Here is a 15,551-nt window from a genome sequence, read left to right on the forward strand (position 1 = left end):
AACCCTCTGGGACGACGGCACAAACAACAGTACAAAGCATTATTGGCACAAACAACAGTACAAAGCATTAGTTACCTGCAGCCTGGAAAGAAAAAGCGAAGACCTTCTCCCAGCCCATGTTGGCAAGAGCTCCACATCATAAGCCTTTTGTTTTGGTTTTGTTGTTTTTTAATGGCAGGAGAAAAGTGCCTTTGCTCCAGCTTGGTCTTCCCTGAAATAAAAGGCGACCCATCTGGCTCATCTAAGCGATGAACTCCCTGTGCCTGCATCCGTGGCTAAGCAAAAGCATAGGTGTCAATCTTCCAGAGAGGATGATGCCTCTCCCTACCAGGAGAGGCTCCCTCTGCCTCCTGCCTTGTGCAATGCTGCTGCCTCCAGCGCTGGTTGTCCTGGCTCACCATCTCACCACAGGTTCCATCCAGTAAAAGAATCACCATGAAGCCGATTATTCAGCCTTCCAGGCTCTTTCCTCATCTACTACCCTCTTGACAACGGTTCTTACAGAGGCAAGATGGAGCTAAGCTGCTTTAAAATCTGTGACATGACCTTTTCCCTCACCAGTGTGTGGTAGGAGACAAGTCAAACCTAACCACTTAAATGAGAATTAAAGTTATGGGTTAGTTTAGATTTTCATGTGTTATTCATGTGTTAATCTTAAAATTAGTAAGGGCCCCACAAAAAAATATTTTTACGATTTTCTGCTTGTATTGGTTTTCTGGGGCTGCTATAAGAAAATACCACAGACCAGGGAGTTTAAACAGCAGACATTTGTATCTCAGGATGAAGGTGCTGGAAGCTGAAGGTCAAAATGACAGTCTGCTTGGTCTCAAGCAAGAGTCTTTGTCCTGCCTTGCAGATGGCTACATTATTGCTGCATCCTCTTATGGAACACTGAGAGGGTCTGAATATCTCTTCCTTTGTTTTTCTTTCATTTGCATTTACTCACTTTATATGTTCATACTTGATAAACATAATGATAGACCCACTATGAAAGAGATACTCAGGGCAAGATTCATCAAAAATGTAAACATGGTTTTCAAACACTTACCAACCCCAGAATTCAATTGTGCCTTTGTTTAGATTGCATGGAATCACTAGTAAATTTCCATATAAATGAAATACCTTAGCTAGAGCTCAGGGTATTCATCATAAATACAGACAATGCACACCTGGAAAATAATAATAACAATACGTTCTCATGTGACTGTTACACCTACATCTGAACCAAACCAGCTGATGTATCTGTGGGTTCTGAGCCACTCATGCACCTAAACAACTAACCAACAACTATGACAATAATCTGGGGGAGTGGAGTTCGAGTATAGTGGTGCATGCCTTTAATCCCAACGCTTGAGAGGCACACACAGGTAGATCTCTGTGGAACTGAAGTTCTCCTAGTCTACATAGCAAATTCTAGGCCAGCCAGGGCTACATAGTCTCCAAAAAATTCCAAAGAGATGGATTTCAATAAGTACCAGTTCAGAATGACATATCTCCTGCTTGGGGACACATTTGGAAAGCATCCATCTAATAGGCATAAACATGACAAAGGATTTATCCGGGGGAAATACAGTGACTGACTTGGCAGCACAATATAGCGGCCGGTTGCTGATGATCACTGAAGTTTGAGTTCTAGCAGTCTACTCTGCTTGTGACCAGATATTCTTGCTGATTTCCTGAGTTGGGTGAAACGCCTTCCTAAGCCTGCCTGGAGAAGGGCCTCTTCCTCCATATCCACACTAGCTGGTTTTGTGTATCAATCTGACACAGCTAGATTCATCAGAGGAAGGAGCCGCATTTGAGGAAATGCCTCCATGAGATCCAGCTATAAGGCATTTTCTCAATTTGTGACCAATTGGGGAGGGGCCCAGCTTGTGATGGGTGGTACCATCTCTGAGCTGATGGTCCTGCCGGTTCTATGAAAGCAGGCAGAGCAAGCCATGCAAAGCAAGCCAATAAGCAGCACCCCTCCATGGTCTCTGCATCAGCTCCTGCCACCAAGATTCTGCCCTGTCTGAGTCCCTGTTGTGACTTCCTTCAGTGATGAACAACAATGCTGAAGTGTAAACCAAGTAAACATTTTCCTCCTCAACTTGCTTTTGGTCATGGTATTTCATTGTAACAATAGGAAACCTTAAGACAATATCCTTTGTCAGTTCCAGTAAATTGCAGCAAGCCTGGAGACTGGATAGTTGTCTGGATGTCCTTTTGAACTGCCTAAGCAAAGATTTGGTCAATGCTATCCTGAGTCATACCTTCTTTCTCAATTGGTCTATTCTGTAACAGATGGTCCAACCTTGGAACATGAGTAGACAACTTTGAGTCAACCTCCTGATAAGTAGTTAGGTCCCAACAACATTAAAATACTATCTCATAATTCTGCATTCTGTGACTATAATCAAAGGGTTATTTACCTTGAGGATACAAATATCAAACACCAGGCCTCTCCTACTTTTGTCCATATCTGGAAACCTTTCATACCTTCATCATCTAAGAAATATGAACCTCTTCACCTGGTTCTAGAAGATTGCCAACAGAGAATACACTCAGGTTTGTATTACTTGGGAAAGCAGGTATGTTGAGGAACTTTATCTAATGCCTAATAACATGTGCTTAACATTCCAAGGACCAGTCATTCAGATCAGGAGGGTCATTCCTGTGCTCACAAGCTCAGATCAACTCGCCCTAAGATCATTCCTTCATCCTTTAAAAACTCATCTGACCTATTGGAAAATGTATTATCAGGGTCAGGCAGCTTGAGGATCACTCTCCAGACACCATACCCCCCACCTGCAAGTTATCTCCCTAGGGACTAGAGTGTGACTCTAGCTCAAGGTTAAACATTAGCAGACAACCTAAGACTTCAACCCTTGTCTCCATTGTGCAACTCCATGCTTATTTCTTAATACCAGTTGAATAAATGCTCACTCTACTGCCCTCTGCCTGCCTGCCCTTGTCTGTCCCTCTCCACTTCCCCCTGGGCACACACATAGTCACATACATTCCCACCAGATGGAATTCTCTTTACCTTCACTCTATGACATAAAAGCTCACTTATCTGTCAAAACCTTTGTCTGGTCACCACATTCAGGGATCTGAGGTAGGTTTATTTGCAGCCTATTACCTGTTCCCTCAACCTCTCCCAAAATTCATAAATACAATGCAATGTCTTTTTAAGCAGGAAAGCCTTAGCCATAGGAGACACAAAGTGAGCATGGGTCTGTCCAGTCTGTGCAGATAGATACATCTTACCCATACATGAAAACATCTGAATATTTTTAAATATGAGAAAAAAAAGTTGAGATGAAGTTCACATAACCTAAAATTCATCATTTTAATCATGTTGTACAACCACCATCACAATGACTACCCACTTCCAGAGTGCTCCCATCACTTCAACAAAACACCAAATATTTAAGTCCCGTCAATTTTTCCCTTCCTAAACCCTAAAAACCACCAGCCTACATTCTGAGACTATTGTGTTTTCCAATTCTAGATGCCTCATACTGAAGGGAATAATACACCCACACAGGGTCTTATGTCTACCTTCCTTCATATAGTGTAGTTACCTATGTTGGAACATGTGCTATGCTTCATCCCCCTTTTAGTGACTGGAGAATTTTCCAACTGCATATCTATATTGTCCCTGATAATACTTCCATGAGCATGTGTATACAAGTGTAAATTCACTGTTACCTCAAAACAAGGTCAGTTACTGTCCAATCCTATAGTCCAATCCTATAATCCAATCCTATAGTCCAATCCTATAATCAAGATAATTTTTTTAGCAAAATACTGTAATTAAATGTATATGCTCACTAGTAAAGTTAACTAATTTTGTAATCCAGAATATCTTAAGATTCTTTATAATTTGCATTTATATCAGAGACTACACATTGTAAATTATATGATAATTAGCAGAATCTGACTTGGGCACATGAAGGAGTCAACAATTTGAAACATCAGCAGACCTTCCTTGCTTTCATCGACCTGGTGTTGAATCATGATGAGGGTGGATATTGGTTGCTTACTGTGTGCTTACCTCTGTGCTACATGCAAATGATTTACACACTATTCTTATGTCTCAGGTCATGAACAGGTAGGTACTCAGAGAGTTTGCTATTTGCTCAAATGTCACAAAGATTTAATAGAGATTGACTCTCAGACTAGATTGTCACACTTCCTACATTAAATGGCAAGGCCAGGGGCAGGCCAAGACCATCAAAATCTTGTCTTTTTATCCCACAACTATAACCTCATGTTTGCATAAATCAATATTTAATTTTTTAACATCGATATCCAAAATGAAGGATACAAGCTAGAAACTCAGGTCTCTCACAGAGGGATACCTTTGTCCACCCAAGGGTCCAAACTCTCCTTTGTAAAATAAATCACCCCTGTTTTTTTCCCAGTTGAATCCCTATCACCCCATGTTAGGATGTCCACAAATGCAATGGGCTCTTTCTGATACGATCTAGATAGGCCAACACTGATAGATAACAGAAAACAGGAGGACAGACTGCTCAAGTGGAGAATGACAGCTGCTTATGCTATTCTGCCTCATCCGCTAAAACTGTGAACTTTAACTAGCACAGTTGAGACATGTGAGAGGAAAGAAGTAGAAACATGCCGATCACTGTGTGTGTGTGTGTGTGTGTGTGTGTGTGTGTTGGGAAGCATTCCAATAGCAGAATTTAGGGCAGCAGTCATCTAATGAGTCAGAAAAAGCACCAGGATCCACACTGCCCCTTTCCTGCCTGCCTTTTCATGGCAGATTATTATGAATAGGGAGACTGTAGACATTTAGAGTTGACAACTGAACTGTTTGGCTGTATTGAGGTTAGAGTCTAAAATAATGGAGTGTTGCTAAAATGTTAACCTCTTAGGTACTGGATTTCCCTGTAGACAAACATAACACCTGGGTGAGCTCATTGTTGCTTTACACCTTGGCTCTTTCTGCTATGAGAGGGTTAACTCCTTGGACATTAAAATTCTTCCTACCCAATACCTCAAGATCCACATTATGAGGCAATTGGGGTTCCTAGAGTTTGCATTTTCCCTATCACTCGAGAATTTAATTCCTCAGTAAACATGGGACTTAGTTTTTTTTTTTTTTTTTTTTTTAACTTTTCATCAAGTATAGAAAATGCACTTCCAAAGGGGACAAACACATCAAAATTTAACTACTCAAGGATTTCTGGCAAACTGAACACATCCATATAAGCAGCAGCTAATTGAACCCAAGCCCTCAGTGAACAGAACATTGATTCTGATAAAAAACCAAGTCTCAACAGCATAAGAATTAAATGTACCACATGGGGCATGGACAACAAGAAACTGTGTTGCTAACAAAGGCCACGTATTAACAAACAACAAAGAGACAGCATGCAAGTTCCCTATTGTTTTCAGCAAACACTTCAACTTTAGGGAAATGTCAAATATAATACATTAGTCTTCCCTCTGAGCACTTCCCCTACCTCACGCAAACACAAAGAGCTGGCCTCATGACAATGAATTGAAAATTAATTAACTTATTGGACTAGTGTTTAACATGATCGTTTTGCTCTGTTATGTTTCCACTTCACTGTCTGCATTAAAGGCATACATATCACTGGCAAAACCAAAATCCCACTTAGTAAAGGATAAGCAAACTATAGGAGAGAGGAGAATGGAAAACTAATGAAAATAAAGACACTTGCCTCTCCACAACCCACTTGTCTCTTCTTCCCCTAATGGATTTGCAATGATAATCTATAATCAAGGTAACAAATATAGACTTAATGAGGAGCCCTAAGTGACTTGAAGCAAGTCATGTATTGCCCCACTCTGGGGACCGCTGTGCTTAAGGCAAATGCTCCCAGCCAAGAAACCTCTTATGTCAGAGGAGAAAGGATCCTACTGGCCCAAGATACCAGCCTGCCTCAGCACTCCATACGCACGCACGTGCTCTCTAGAATCCCATTACATCCAGCAAGGCTTTCCCTCCTTCCCCTCAGGTCTGTATCCCTTGCCTAATTGAAAAGAAAAAAAATTAAGAAAGACTCAAGAAGAATAGCTGCCCACAAATATGCACAGAAACTAGGGACAGAGTGTCCTTTTAAAAGGAACCAGAGGCAAAGTCCGGATGAATGACATACTTTTCATAAAGGGGGTAATCAGACTAAAAGAACAACCCTGTTGGAAAGTCTGCGACCTTTGCAAAGATGTGACCTTGAATTTGCATCCTCTTCTGACCCAAAGAATGTGTCCAGTTGTTGATCTCACAATTAGATCTTTACAGGAAGTTTGTAACCCTTTCTATGCAGCATGGGATTCCTGTATTGGGAGTTGGGAGTGAGGGATCTAAATAGCATCATAACTTTCCAAACACATGGGTAACTTTTTGATGAATGTAATTACATTTTGAATTCAAAATGTAACTCTCAAATGCAAGATTGCTATTAAATACAAATTTGGATGGTAATTATTAACACTTCAAATACAATAATGATCATTACCCCAAGAAATTTTCCTCTAAAACATTAGACCATAATCTAGGGAGGTTCTGAGATCTGACACTTGGGTGTTAGGGGTGGAGGGTGGTAGAGGTGGTATTTGATAAACAACCCCAGGCTGGCCTAGAACTCACTGTGGACCTGAAGACCTTGAACTCCTAATCCTCCTGACTCTACTTCCTGGAGTGCTGGGATTACAGGCTCTCTGTCAGCATGCCCAGTGTATGTGATGAGGACAACTGAGCCCAGGTCTTTGCTCATTCTGAATAAGCATTCTATCATCCCCTAGCCCAGATATCTATCTTCAATGAACTTGGAGAAGGAAGCCAAAAAATATGTCTTTGCCTATCATGGAGGGAGGTCTTTGAGCTTCTAAAATAAATAATAAAATTCTATAAGTCAGTGAGACAAAGGTAGAAACCAATTCTCTCTTGGTTCAAATTTGTTTTCCTTATGCTGTGTCTGCAGCTTCAAATAGCAGATGAATGAATGAGTCTTCCCCAGAATTACATTTTCCCTTCCCAAGCCCTACCTCTGAAACATTGCTGCATGTAGTTTAACTGTGGAAGGCCTTGACCTCTTTTCTTTTTTCTCTCTGATTTAAGTGTGTCTGCTTCCTCAGGGCTACTGAGGCAATCGGACAGCAAGCCAGAGCCTAGTGGAATATCAGCCAACCCCAGACAATGGGTGTCTTTCTCTGGTTGTCACATGAACAGTGTTGTATTACAGCCATTGTTCCTCCAAGTAGGGAGGAAAGGCACAGCTTCTCACAGACTAACTATTCTCCATGACCCACTCTAGCCATCACCAAAATTAAAAATCAAAAAGGAAAAAAAAACTGGCATGCTATTTGAATGGGGCACTGTAACCCCAAACAAGAATTCTAGTGCATCCCTAGGCCATCTGCATCATCCTACCTTGCTGAGAATGCACATTCCTAGGCCCAGCACACCTACCAAATTGAAATCCAGAGGACCATCAGCTCTGCAGTTTGTTCTCAAGCCTCTGAAGTTTAGGAACATGGGCCAAATAGATGTGTCAAGCATTTCCAACCACACTGATGGCATTTGTGCATCTGTTTAAGGTATGAACTAAAGGCAAGAGGATATTGACAGGGGCTTTACATCAAACGCTGTGCTGATGTTATTAATATTAGTATAGAAGGCAAAAGATGCAATAGTGAGGGTACCAGAGAACATGGGACAGGAACACTTAAAACTAATGGTTGTCCAGAAGATGATGGAAATTTTAGAGAAAGAGACAGGATGAGAAGAGAAGGAGGAGGGTGCTAGAATGGAGTCTGAGATCATCACAAAGTGACAGACCAGGCCAGTTTCCGATGGCAGAATGAACCAAAGAAAACCATTATAACCACTATCACCACCACCAATAACAACTACACAAACACGTTGGGCAGCTCAGAGCCAGAGTGACCATCTAACGTAACACAGAGATTGGATTTGCTCTCCAGATACACACACACACACACACACACACACACACACACACACACACACACACGCACACAATTTTAAAACTTCTATTTTAGTTTTTTAGTTTGTGTGAAAGCTTGGTTGAAATACATCTTGCCAACCCCTCAAAAATTTTTTTGACAAAGATTATCTTTAACATTTGTTTTAGATATTAAAATATGAACTTTCCCCACAAACCTTAAAAGTCAACCTCCCAAAGCCCTTTACTGCACTGAGCAATGCTCATGTTTAGGTAAGCAGCTTCAGGCTGAGGCAGTACTATCATGTGGCAAAACAATCCTTAAGGGTCAGGGAGGAAATCAGAATACCACCCCTGGTGAGACTAGAGAAAGCCTGAATCCTGGCTATCCCCTTCCTGTGAACTCCCTCCACGGTGGAAAGGTAAAATCTTTCCAGGAATGCCTTCTCATGAACAAGGGAGACTTCTAAGCCAACTTTTATTTGAATCTCAGAGGGTGCCCACATCTGGTCTCCATGACAAAATAATAGCTGTGAAATGTGAAAGATTCCTTTCAAACTCAGATAGTGCTGGGAGGGGACAGACAGAACCAGTCCTGTGACTCCATAAATAGCTGTCATAAAAATGATTCTCAGCTCCTTTGAAATGGCCCATCACTGCTTCCACTGAAATTGTGTCTGCTGAACCTATTGCCTGGCCTGCCTTGTCCCCTCTAAATAAATCCTCTCTTAGCAGAACATTCCCCCATACATTGCCCTCTTCTTGGCATGAGCCCAGAGCCACTCTCAGACCTGCTATTTGACCATGACTACACCCAGCTTTACCTGGCTGGCTGGATATATATGTACACACATCAGTTTTTTGAAGGTATTAGCTCTTTCTTTGCAATTGTAATGTTTATCTTTTCATGCTATACACCTAATAAACATATGATAAAGGGAAAAATAAAACTCAAACCAACTAATCGTAAAAACCAGTCATGTCTTGTCATCAATTCCTCATCTAAAATACAGTGTTTTTTTAAAACCTACATATGGTGGTACATGTCTGTCTGAGCTACATGAGACCCTGCCTCAAGAAAAACAAAACACAAAAGCATGAAGAAGATTTGTTATAGGAGCTACCACCTGCAGCTGTGTTTTGGAGCTAGTCATATCTGCACAGTTCATCTGGGTTGGACATGATATTATAACAACATGGTGTTTGGCCACCCCCCACAATGAGGCCTCCTTGCTCCCAAAGATCTGATGGTTTTAACAGATGCTAATGTCCTGTACATGCACCTAGGAAGATGAGGTACTCCACACTGAAATTCTATTTCCCTTGTCTTATGGGGGAGTGGGAGATGATTTATTGCTCTCTGAAGAGGGAAATTGAGGTGGTTAGAATGCTTTACATAGTTTCTTTATCTGGGAGAATAAATCATTAAAAATGAAATAGTGGGGAAATCAATAGACATTAATAGTGCTAACTGCAGGATATAGAATCACAGCCACTCTTCCAGACTGGCTTGGGGCATGGCATTTATCATCAAAGAACAGCCTCATGGCACTGACAATTGTGCACAGAATGTTCAATAAAATAAAACACCACTGGTGTGGATATTGTGCTTTCCTGTGCAACCCTTTAAGCTCCCTGAATGAACCCTTTACACACACGCAAACACACACACACACACACACACACCTATGTCAAAAAGCAGTAAGAATGATTACAGTGAAATTGACCTTCAGAGTTGCATATGGACAAGAGATAAACAGAAAACTTTAGATTTGGAGAATGGTTGGATGAGTAAGTGAGGCAGTGCAGACAGACAGAAGTCCAGGCAAGACATGAGGCAGGGATGTACTGAGGCAGAAATAGGTCATTTGGGGGAAAGAATTGTGAATGGTGAATCCCTAGAACTCAATGAGTCTTACATCAATTCTTAAAACTAAGCTTTGAAAGTAAATGCACGGTCCATGTTCTTGAGAACAGAGGAGTCCAGCAATGAATGCAGATGCTGTGTTCACAGTCCATCCAGCAGTCCCAGGTATCTGTACTCACTCATCGATGCTGATATTTCCCACCCATAAGTAGACTCCCTCCATATTTGCTTCATGTGGGATTGTCATGAGCCAATAGGTTCAGCTTTGCTGAAGCAGCATTGCTCCCATTTATATAACTCGCTCTTAAGGGAATAAAATGAGTGGAAACAGGAAAAATAAAAAAACTCTCCTGCAATTATAAGAAGGATTTTTCACATAAACTTAATGTGAGACAGAAGCTGAAATTATCACAGATGCTAAAATAAGCAAAGCTTTCAACAGAGTCGGATGTTAATTGACCTTGAATGGGGCTAAGGTTTGCTTACACGAGGAGGAAATAACCAAAGCAAATGATGTTTAAGAAAAGGAGAGCTCAAGAGAGGAGGACACACTGGATGCTATGTCTGGACAACACAGAGTTTCGGCCTTTTTCAGTCAGCATCCCTCATATTCAAAGCCCCGGCCCTGTGTTTAACCTGCTTTTAGGAATGTGTCCGTGTAGGAAAGTAAGAAAGACAGTACTGAACCAGTTACCACTCAGATGCCAGAGTGGCCCATACACTGAAAAGCATGAGATAATGTTGGCTAATTGTTATTGATATTGGCATCTCCTCTTCCACACTGGCACACTGCTAACCACAAGCAAACCATCCCAAAGTCTAATTGTATCTCTCTGTCACACATAGCACCTACTGTGGTGTTGAGCCTGTAAGCATGAATTTAGTATTACGTGGTGTTTTGTAAGCCCACTTAGGATAGTCTAGAGCAGTGGTTCTCAACCTATGGGACATGATCCATTGGGGGGTTGCATATCAGATATTTAAATAATAATTAATATCTGACAAAATTCCAATTAGGAAATAGTAATGAAATAACTTTATGGGTGGGGTCACCACAACATGAGGGACTGTATTAAAGGGCTGTAGCCTTAGGAAAGTTGAGAAGCATAGGGATAGAATATTTTCTTCTCTAGTAACTTCATAGATCATATAGACAAGTAGTAATTCTATACTGGCTTCTGTGCCACCCTTAATAGATATGATAAGTATGAGTCCTAACATTTTGTGCCACAGAAAAACACCAGCTTGTGTTCATTCATTCATTCATTCATTCATTCATTCTTCTCTCACATTTGGAGGGGCATTTATTATGTAACTTAAACATTCCAGCCACCTGAGTAAGGCATTTCATCAAGGAACGATGAACTCACCAACCTGCTGGGAATGTCATTCAGATAACAAGGTACCCAAAAAGATGTCCACAGAGATGAATGGCAACTCACGGGATACAAACTGCTCATAGGAGAAATAGAAAGATTGGGTAGAGGGGGATGTCTGATTTGAGCTGCATCTTCAAAGATAAATGGATAATAGACAGCTGCTTACACACAAAAGAAGACATTTCCAACAGAAAGATCATCTACTCAGTGAGGCCATGGAGAAAAGAATGGGTGCCGTGTATTTGGGGACATAATGAGATCTGCAGGAACTGAGGGGGCTGGGGAGCAAGAACACAGAGAACAGCACGGGAGAGGGTGCAAAGGTGGTCTTTGGAGGAGAGTTATGAGGCTGACAGAAGCTTTGTGCTAGAACACAGGGTTGGTACTCCTCCAACCTTGATGTGGGGACTGCATTTTCAACAGCCCGTACAAGACACTGATGGTCACCGCCCACCTAGTGATCTGCCAAGGAGTTAAGCAAGGGTATCACATGATCAGACTTGTATCTTAGAAATGTCTCGTCAGACTGAAGCAACAATCTGAAGAGGGTAAACCTACTGCTGTACAATGACTCTGGCATCACAACTAACTTCAGGATTTTATAGATGTGTTCAAATTCACCCAAGACTTTATGAATCAGGGAGGAGCCAAGGTTTACACACCACCATAGGAACCATAAGAAACTGTAATTTGTTTAGATTTTTTTTAAAAAAAAGTGGTCAAGTGTTGGTAATTTTTATGATAAAAAATATCTAATATTTTTAAACAAATTTTCTGCTTCTGATACACCCAAGTCTGAAGGCAGCTGGTGGAATATAAGCAGGCTTAATGTATTCCCTTCCTATTTATCATGAGTTAGCCTGCAAATATGGAAGTTCCATAATTTATGCGCCCAAGCAAATGCTAAAAATGGAAAGGGGGGTGTCAAACACAGCCAGCAATGAAGTAAAGTAACACATATAAAGGCTTTTAGAGCCACGAGGCACACCAACATTCTTTCCCTACCGCCCCCACCCCCCCCCGCCACACACACACACATACAAACTCAAGCACCATAAAACTAGTGCCAAAAGAGAGAAGCAACCTCTGTGGGGTCACACAGAAAACTCCATGGCCACTCTCAGTTTTACATGCTTGTGTGTGTATGTAATCAGGTGTTGACATCTGTGGCTAAAGCATTTGGACTTTGCTTATGGACATTGCCTCATGAAGACAATGTTGGCATACTTAAAATGAAGTAGGGCAGAGAGGGTCATAAAGAAACTACACATGTTCATTTTGAAAATAAAGCCAGAGAAATAAGTGCAGATGTTTCATAAACGTTCACCTACTGACTGATTGACCTCTGAAACGTAGGATAAAGAGACTATGCCAATGCCACAAAAGTTTCTAAGGAAGTGTACAGGACATCACTTCCCATATCCTGTGGTATCCAATCATGAACTAGCTTTTCAGATCCCAGCGCCACCACACACACCTTCCTCTCTACTGAAAGCACCCAGCAGAAAACACTGCCAGGAACATTCATGAACTAAGCTGAGCAAATCATCATTTTCTAGGCAGTGGCAAAGCTTGAAGATGAGATCAGCCATCAAAGTCCTTCCCCAAAAGCAGTAGCAACTATGGCTTGCCAATAGCTAACAAAGGAGACAATAAAAGCAACACAACCATTAATGCTGACTCAACAGTAAGACAATAGTAGTAGCTAACCCCTCCCCTGTGTGGAGCTTCCCATGCACTAACTCTTTTAGCTCTAGAGTAAGCCTGATATTATAGACACACATAAAGATATGTTAATAAGCTACACCAAACCACACAACTGCAAAGTATCAGAGTAGGGCCTTGAACCCTGATCACCTGATCCTAGTTTACTAAAGGAATTCCATGGCCTTGTAAGCAAAACAAAAGGATGGTGTAAGCTGACTCCTTAGAGCATGCCAGTCAGGCTGAGGGCATTTCTGGGTAATGTCATGTGTCCTGCTCTTTTTACCCATAAGGAACAGGAATGAAGGGTTTTATTTGAGAAGACTGTATACAAAGTTAAGACCTGGCATAAAGAAACCAAAGATGCCATTCTCTGCCCTCGGCACAGCATGGCTATTGTTGCCCAATAGCAGAAACGATGCCTCATTCATGCCAAGAAAATTCCAGGCTTTCACTGTCTCTTTTTTAAAATGTGGGGATTCGTGTGAGGTTATGTGTGAAAGCAGCAGCACATTCGCTCCCCCATGTCTCTTTTATTCAGTAGGGTCATTCAGGAAACTACTTGCAGAAAGAAAACAATAAAGTTTAAAAAAAAAAAAAGTCCCAAACCGGGTGTGTGAAAGTCCTAGAGTGAGGAGATTTAAAGGAAAGTGACCGACGGGGGCACATTTCCCTCAAATAAATAAGTGTGACTCAAAGAACTGTCCCTCCCAGCGTTCCCCAAGAATCCAAGCACTCTGACAAGGACTCTAAGGTCTGTGAACCTTCCTGGACCCTGACACCCCTAAAGGCAGGAAGAGAACCCCAGCCTGCAAACACAATCTGAATATCAAGTACTAAAAGAAAGAAAAGTTTAGGAAACAAGTTAAGATCCCAGAGTAGTACTAGGCAGACCTCAATGGAAGGCCCGAGCGGAAGCTGCATTTCACTCTCAGATGTCCCCTAAAATATCCCTGCACTCACCAATGTCACAATCAAGGTGGAACAAACACAGGCAAAGCAACACAGAGGCGCAAAAATACCCAAAATAAAATGCATAATGAAGAGACATTCCCAGGAATTCCCTGCTGCCTCAGATAACAAAACAAACAACCACAATAAGTCCCTGGAGGGCAGGCAAACCATCAGCGTCCTGCTTTAGCTGCACTAGGGTATCCTGGCTAACGGGGAAACGTGCCCTCTAGCCCCAAAGAAGCCTCCCAGCAGACACCAAGCCCAATAGCCTCCAGAGTTGAGTTTGCTTAACTCTTACCCAGTCCTGAGATGTTGCGATTGGCAATCGCCAACCTGCTTTCCTCTGGTCTTCACCCACTCCGGCCCAGATTCAAAATCTTTTTCCAACAGCGCCACTGGCCTCCAAGCCGAGTCCCAGGAGAAAGCAATGTTTGCAGCTCTTGTTTAGGCTCAGAAGATGGGGGCGCCCCGGGAAGGAGTCCGGTCCTGGAGCCCCCAGATTCACACAGGGACCAAGTCCTGCTGCAAACTTGAACAAGCTTTTCCCTGTCTGGTTGGAGATGCTGGAGGAGGAAAACAGTAACCGGAGCCGGGCTGGGATGCCAGCAGTTGCAGTTGCTGCAGCTGCTGCCTCAGGGACAGTGGCCTCTGGGGAGATGGGAGGGGTGTCGCTCGCTCGCGGTCCCTCCAAACCTGTAGTGTCCTTCTGGCTGGACTGCTGGAACCCCTTCAGAGACCCAGTCTCAAAGTTGACAAACTTGGAGTCACTGTGCGACTTGAAGTGGAGTGTGATGCCCCCGACACAGGGCCAGTGTTAACCCCGCGTTAAAGTACCCCAGGAGGGGAGATCTAGGGGGACAGGGTTGGTGCCCGCCAAGTGGACAGGACAGCGCGTCCCGTGTGAGGGAGCGTAAAAGTAGGAGCGAGAAGGGATGGGGACCAGTCTGGGCCACGGTGCGGGTGCGTGGAGCCACAACTAAGTGACTGGGAAGGTGGGGAGGGAGGAGGGAGGCGATTGGAGGGTGACCCGCCAGCCTTGCAGGGCGGGTGGAGGGACAGCTTCCCCCATCTCCGAACTCCCAGCGGGTAGCTTCCAGGTCCCCGCACGGGGGATTTCTTGGGGAATAGCTCCCTCTGCCGACCACCCAGGAGGCCCCGGAGACCCAGGGATAGACCTGAACACAGCATCCCAACAACCCCGGGACCGGGACCTTATAAAACTTTCTAGTTACTAGGCAGTAGTTTCTTAATTCTGCTCACTTCCAAACACACAGGAAAGCAGCCGAGAGTCCCATTCCCAAAGCCAGACAGCCAGACAACCTTCTCCTTACAGACTTCTCTTCCTCGAGTAACAGAAGTTCTTTCTAGAAAAACCTCCAAGTTTTCAGACGCGCAAGTTTACCTTCTTCACAGATTATCTGGACTCCAGACTGTATGAGTGAATTCATGCTGAAACGAAGTGAAAATGTTTGAATCGCACCTGTGCCCATCGTCTTTGCTCTTCACTGGAATCACTCACTAGAGAGGGCCATTTGTTGTGAGCGGGGTGGTTGCTTGTCTGGCTATCTCTGGTTAACTAGGTATCATTGTTGGACTCTGGTACCTTTGGAGACCTTCTTTGCGTTGTCTGGTTGCTTGTCTCTATGTCCGTCCATCTGTCTGTCCGTCCTTCTATCTGTCTGTACGTCTGTGTGTCTGTGT

This window comes from Phodopus roborovskii, unplaced genomic scaffold (genome assembly GCF_943737965.1).
Source record: "Phodopus roborovskii unplaced genomic scaffold, PHOROB, whole genome shotgun sequence".
Taxonomy (NCBI): domain Eukaryota; kingdom Metazoa; phylum Chordata; class Mammalia; order Rodentia; family Cricetidae; genus Phodopus; species Phodopus roborovskii.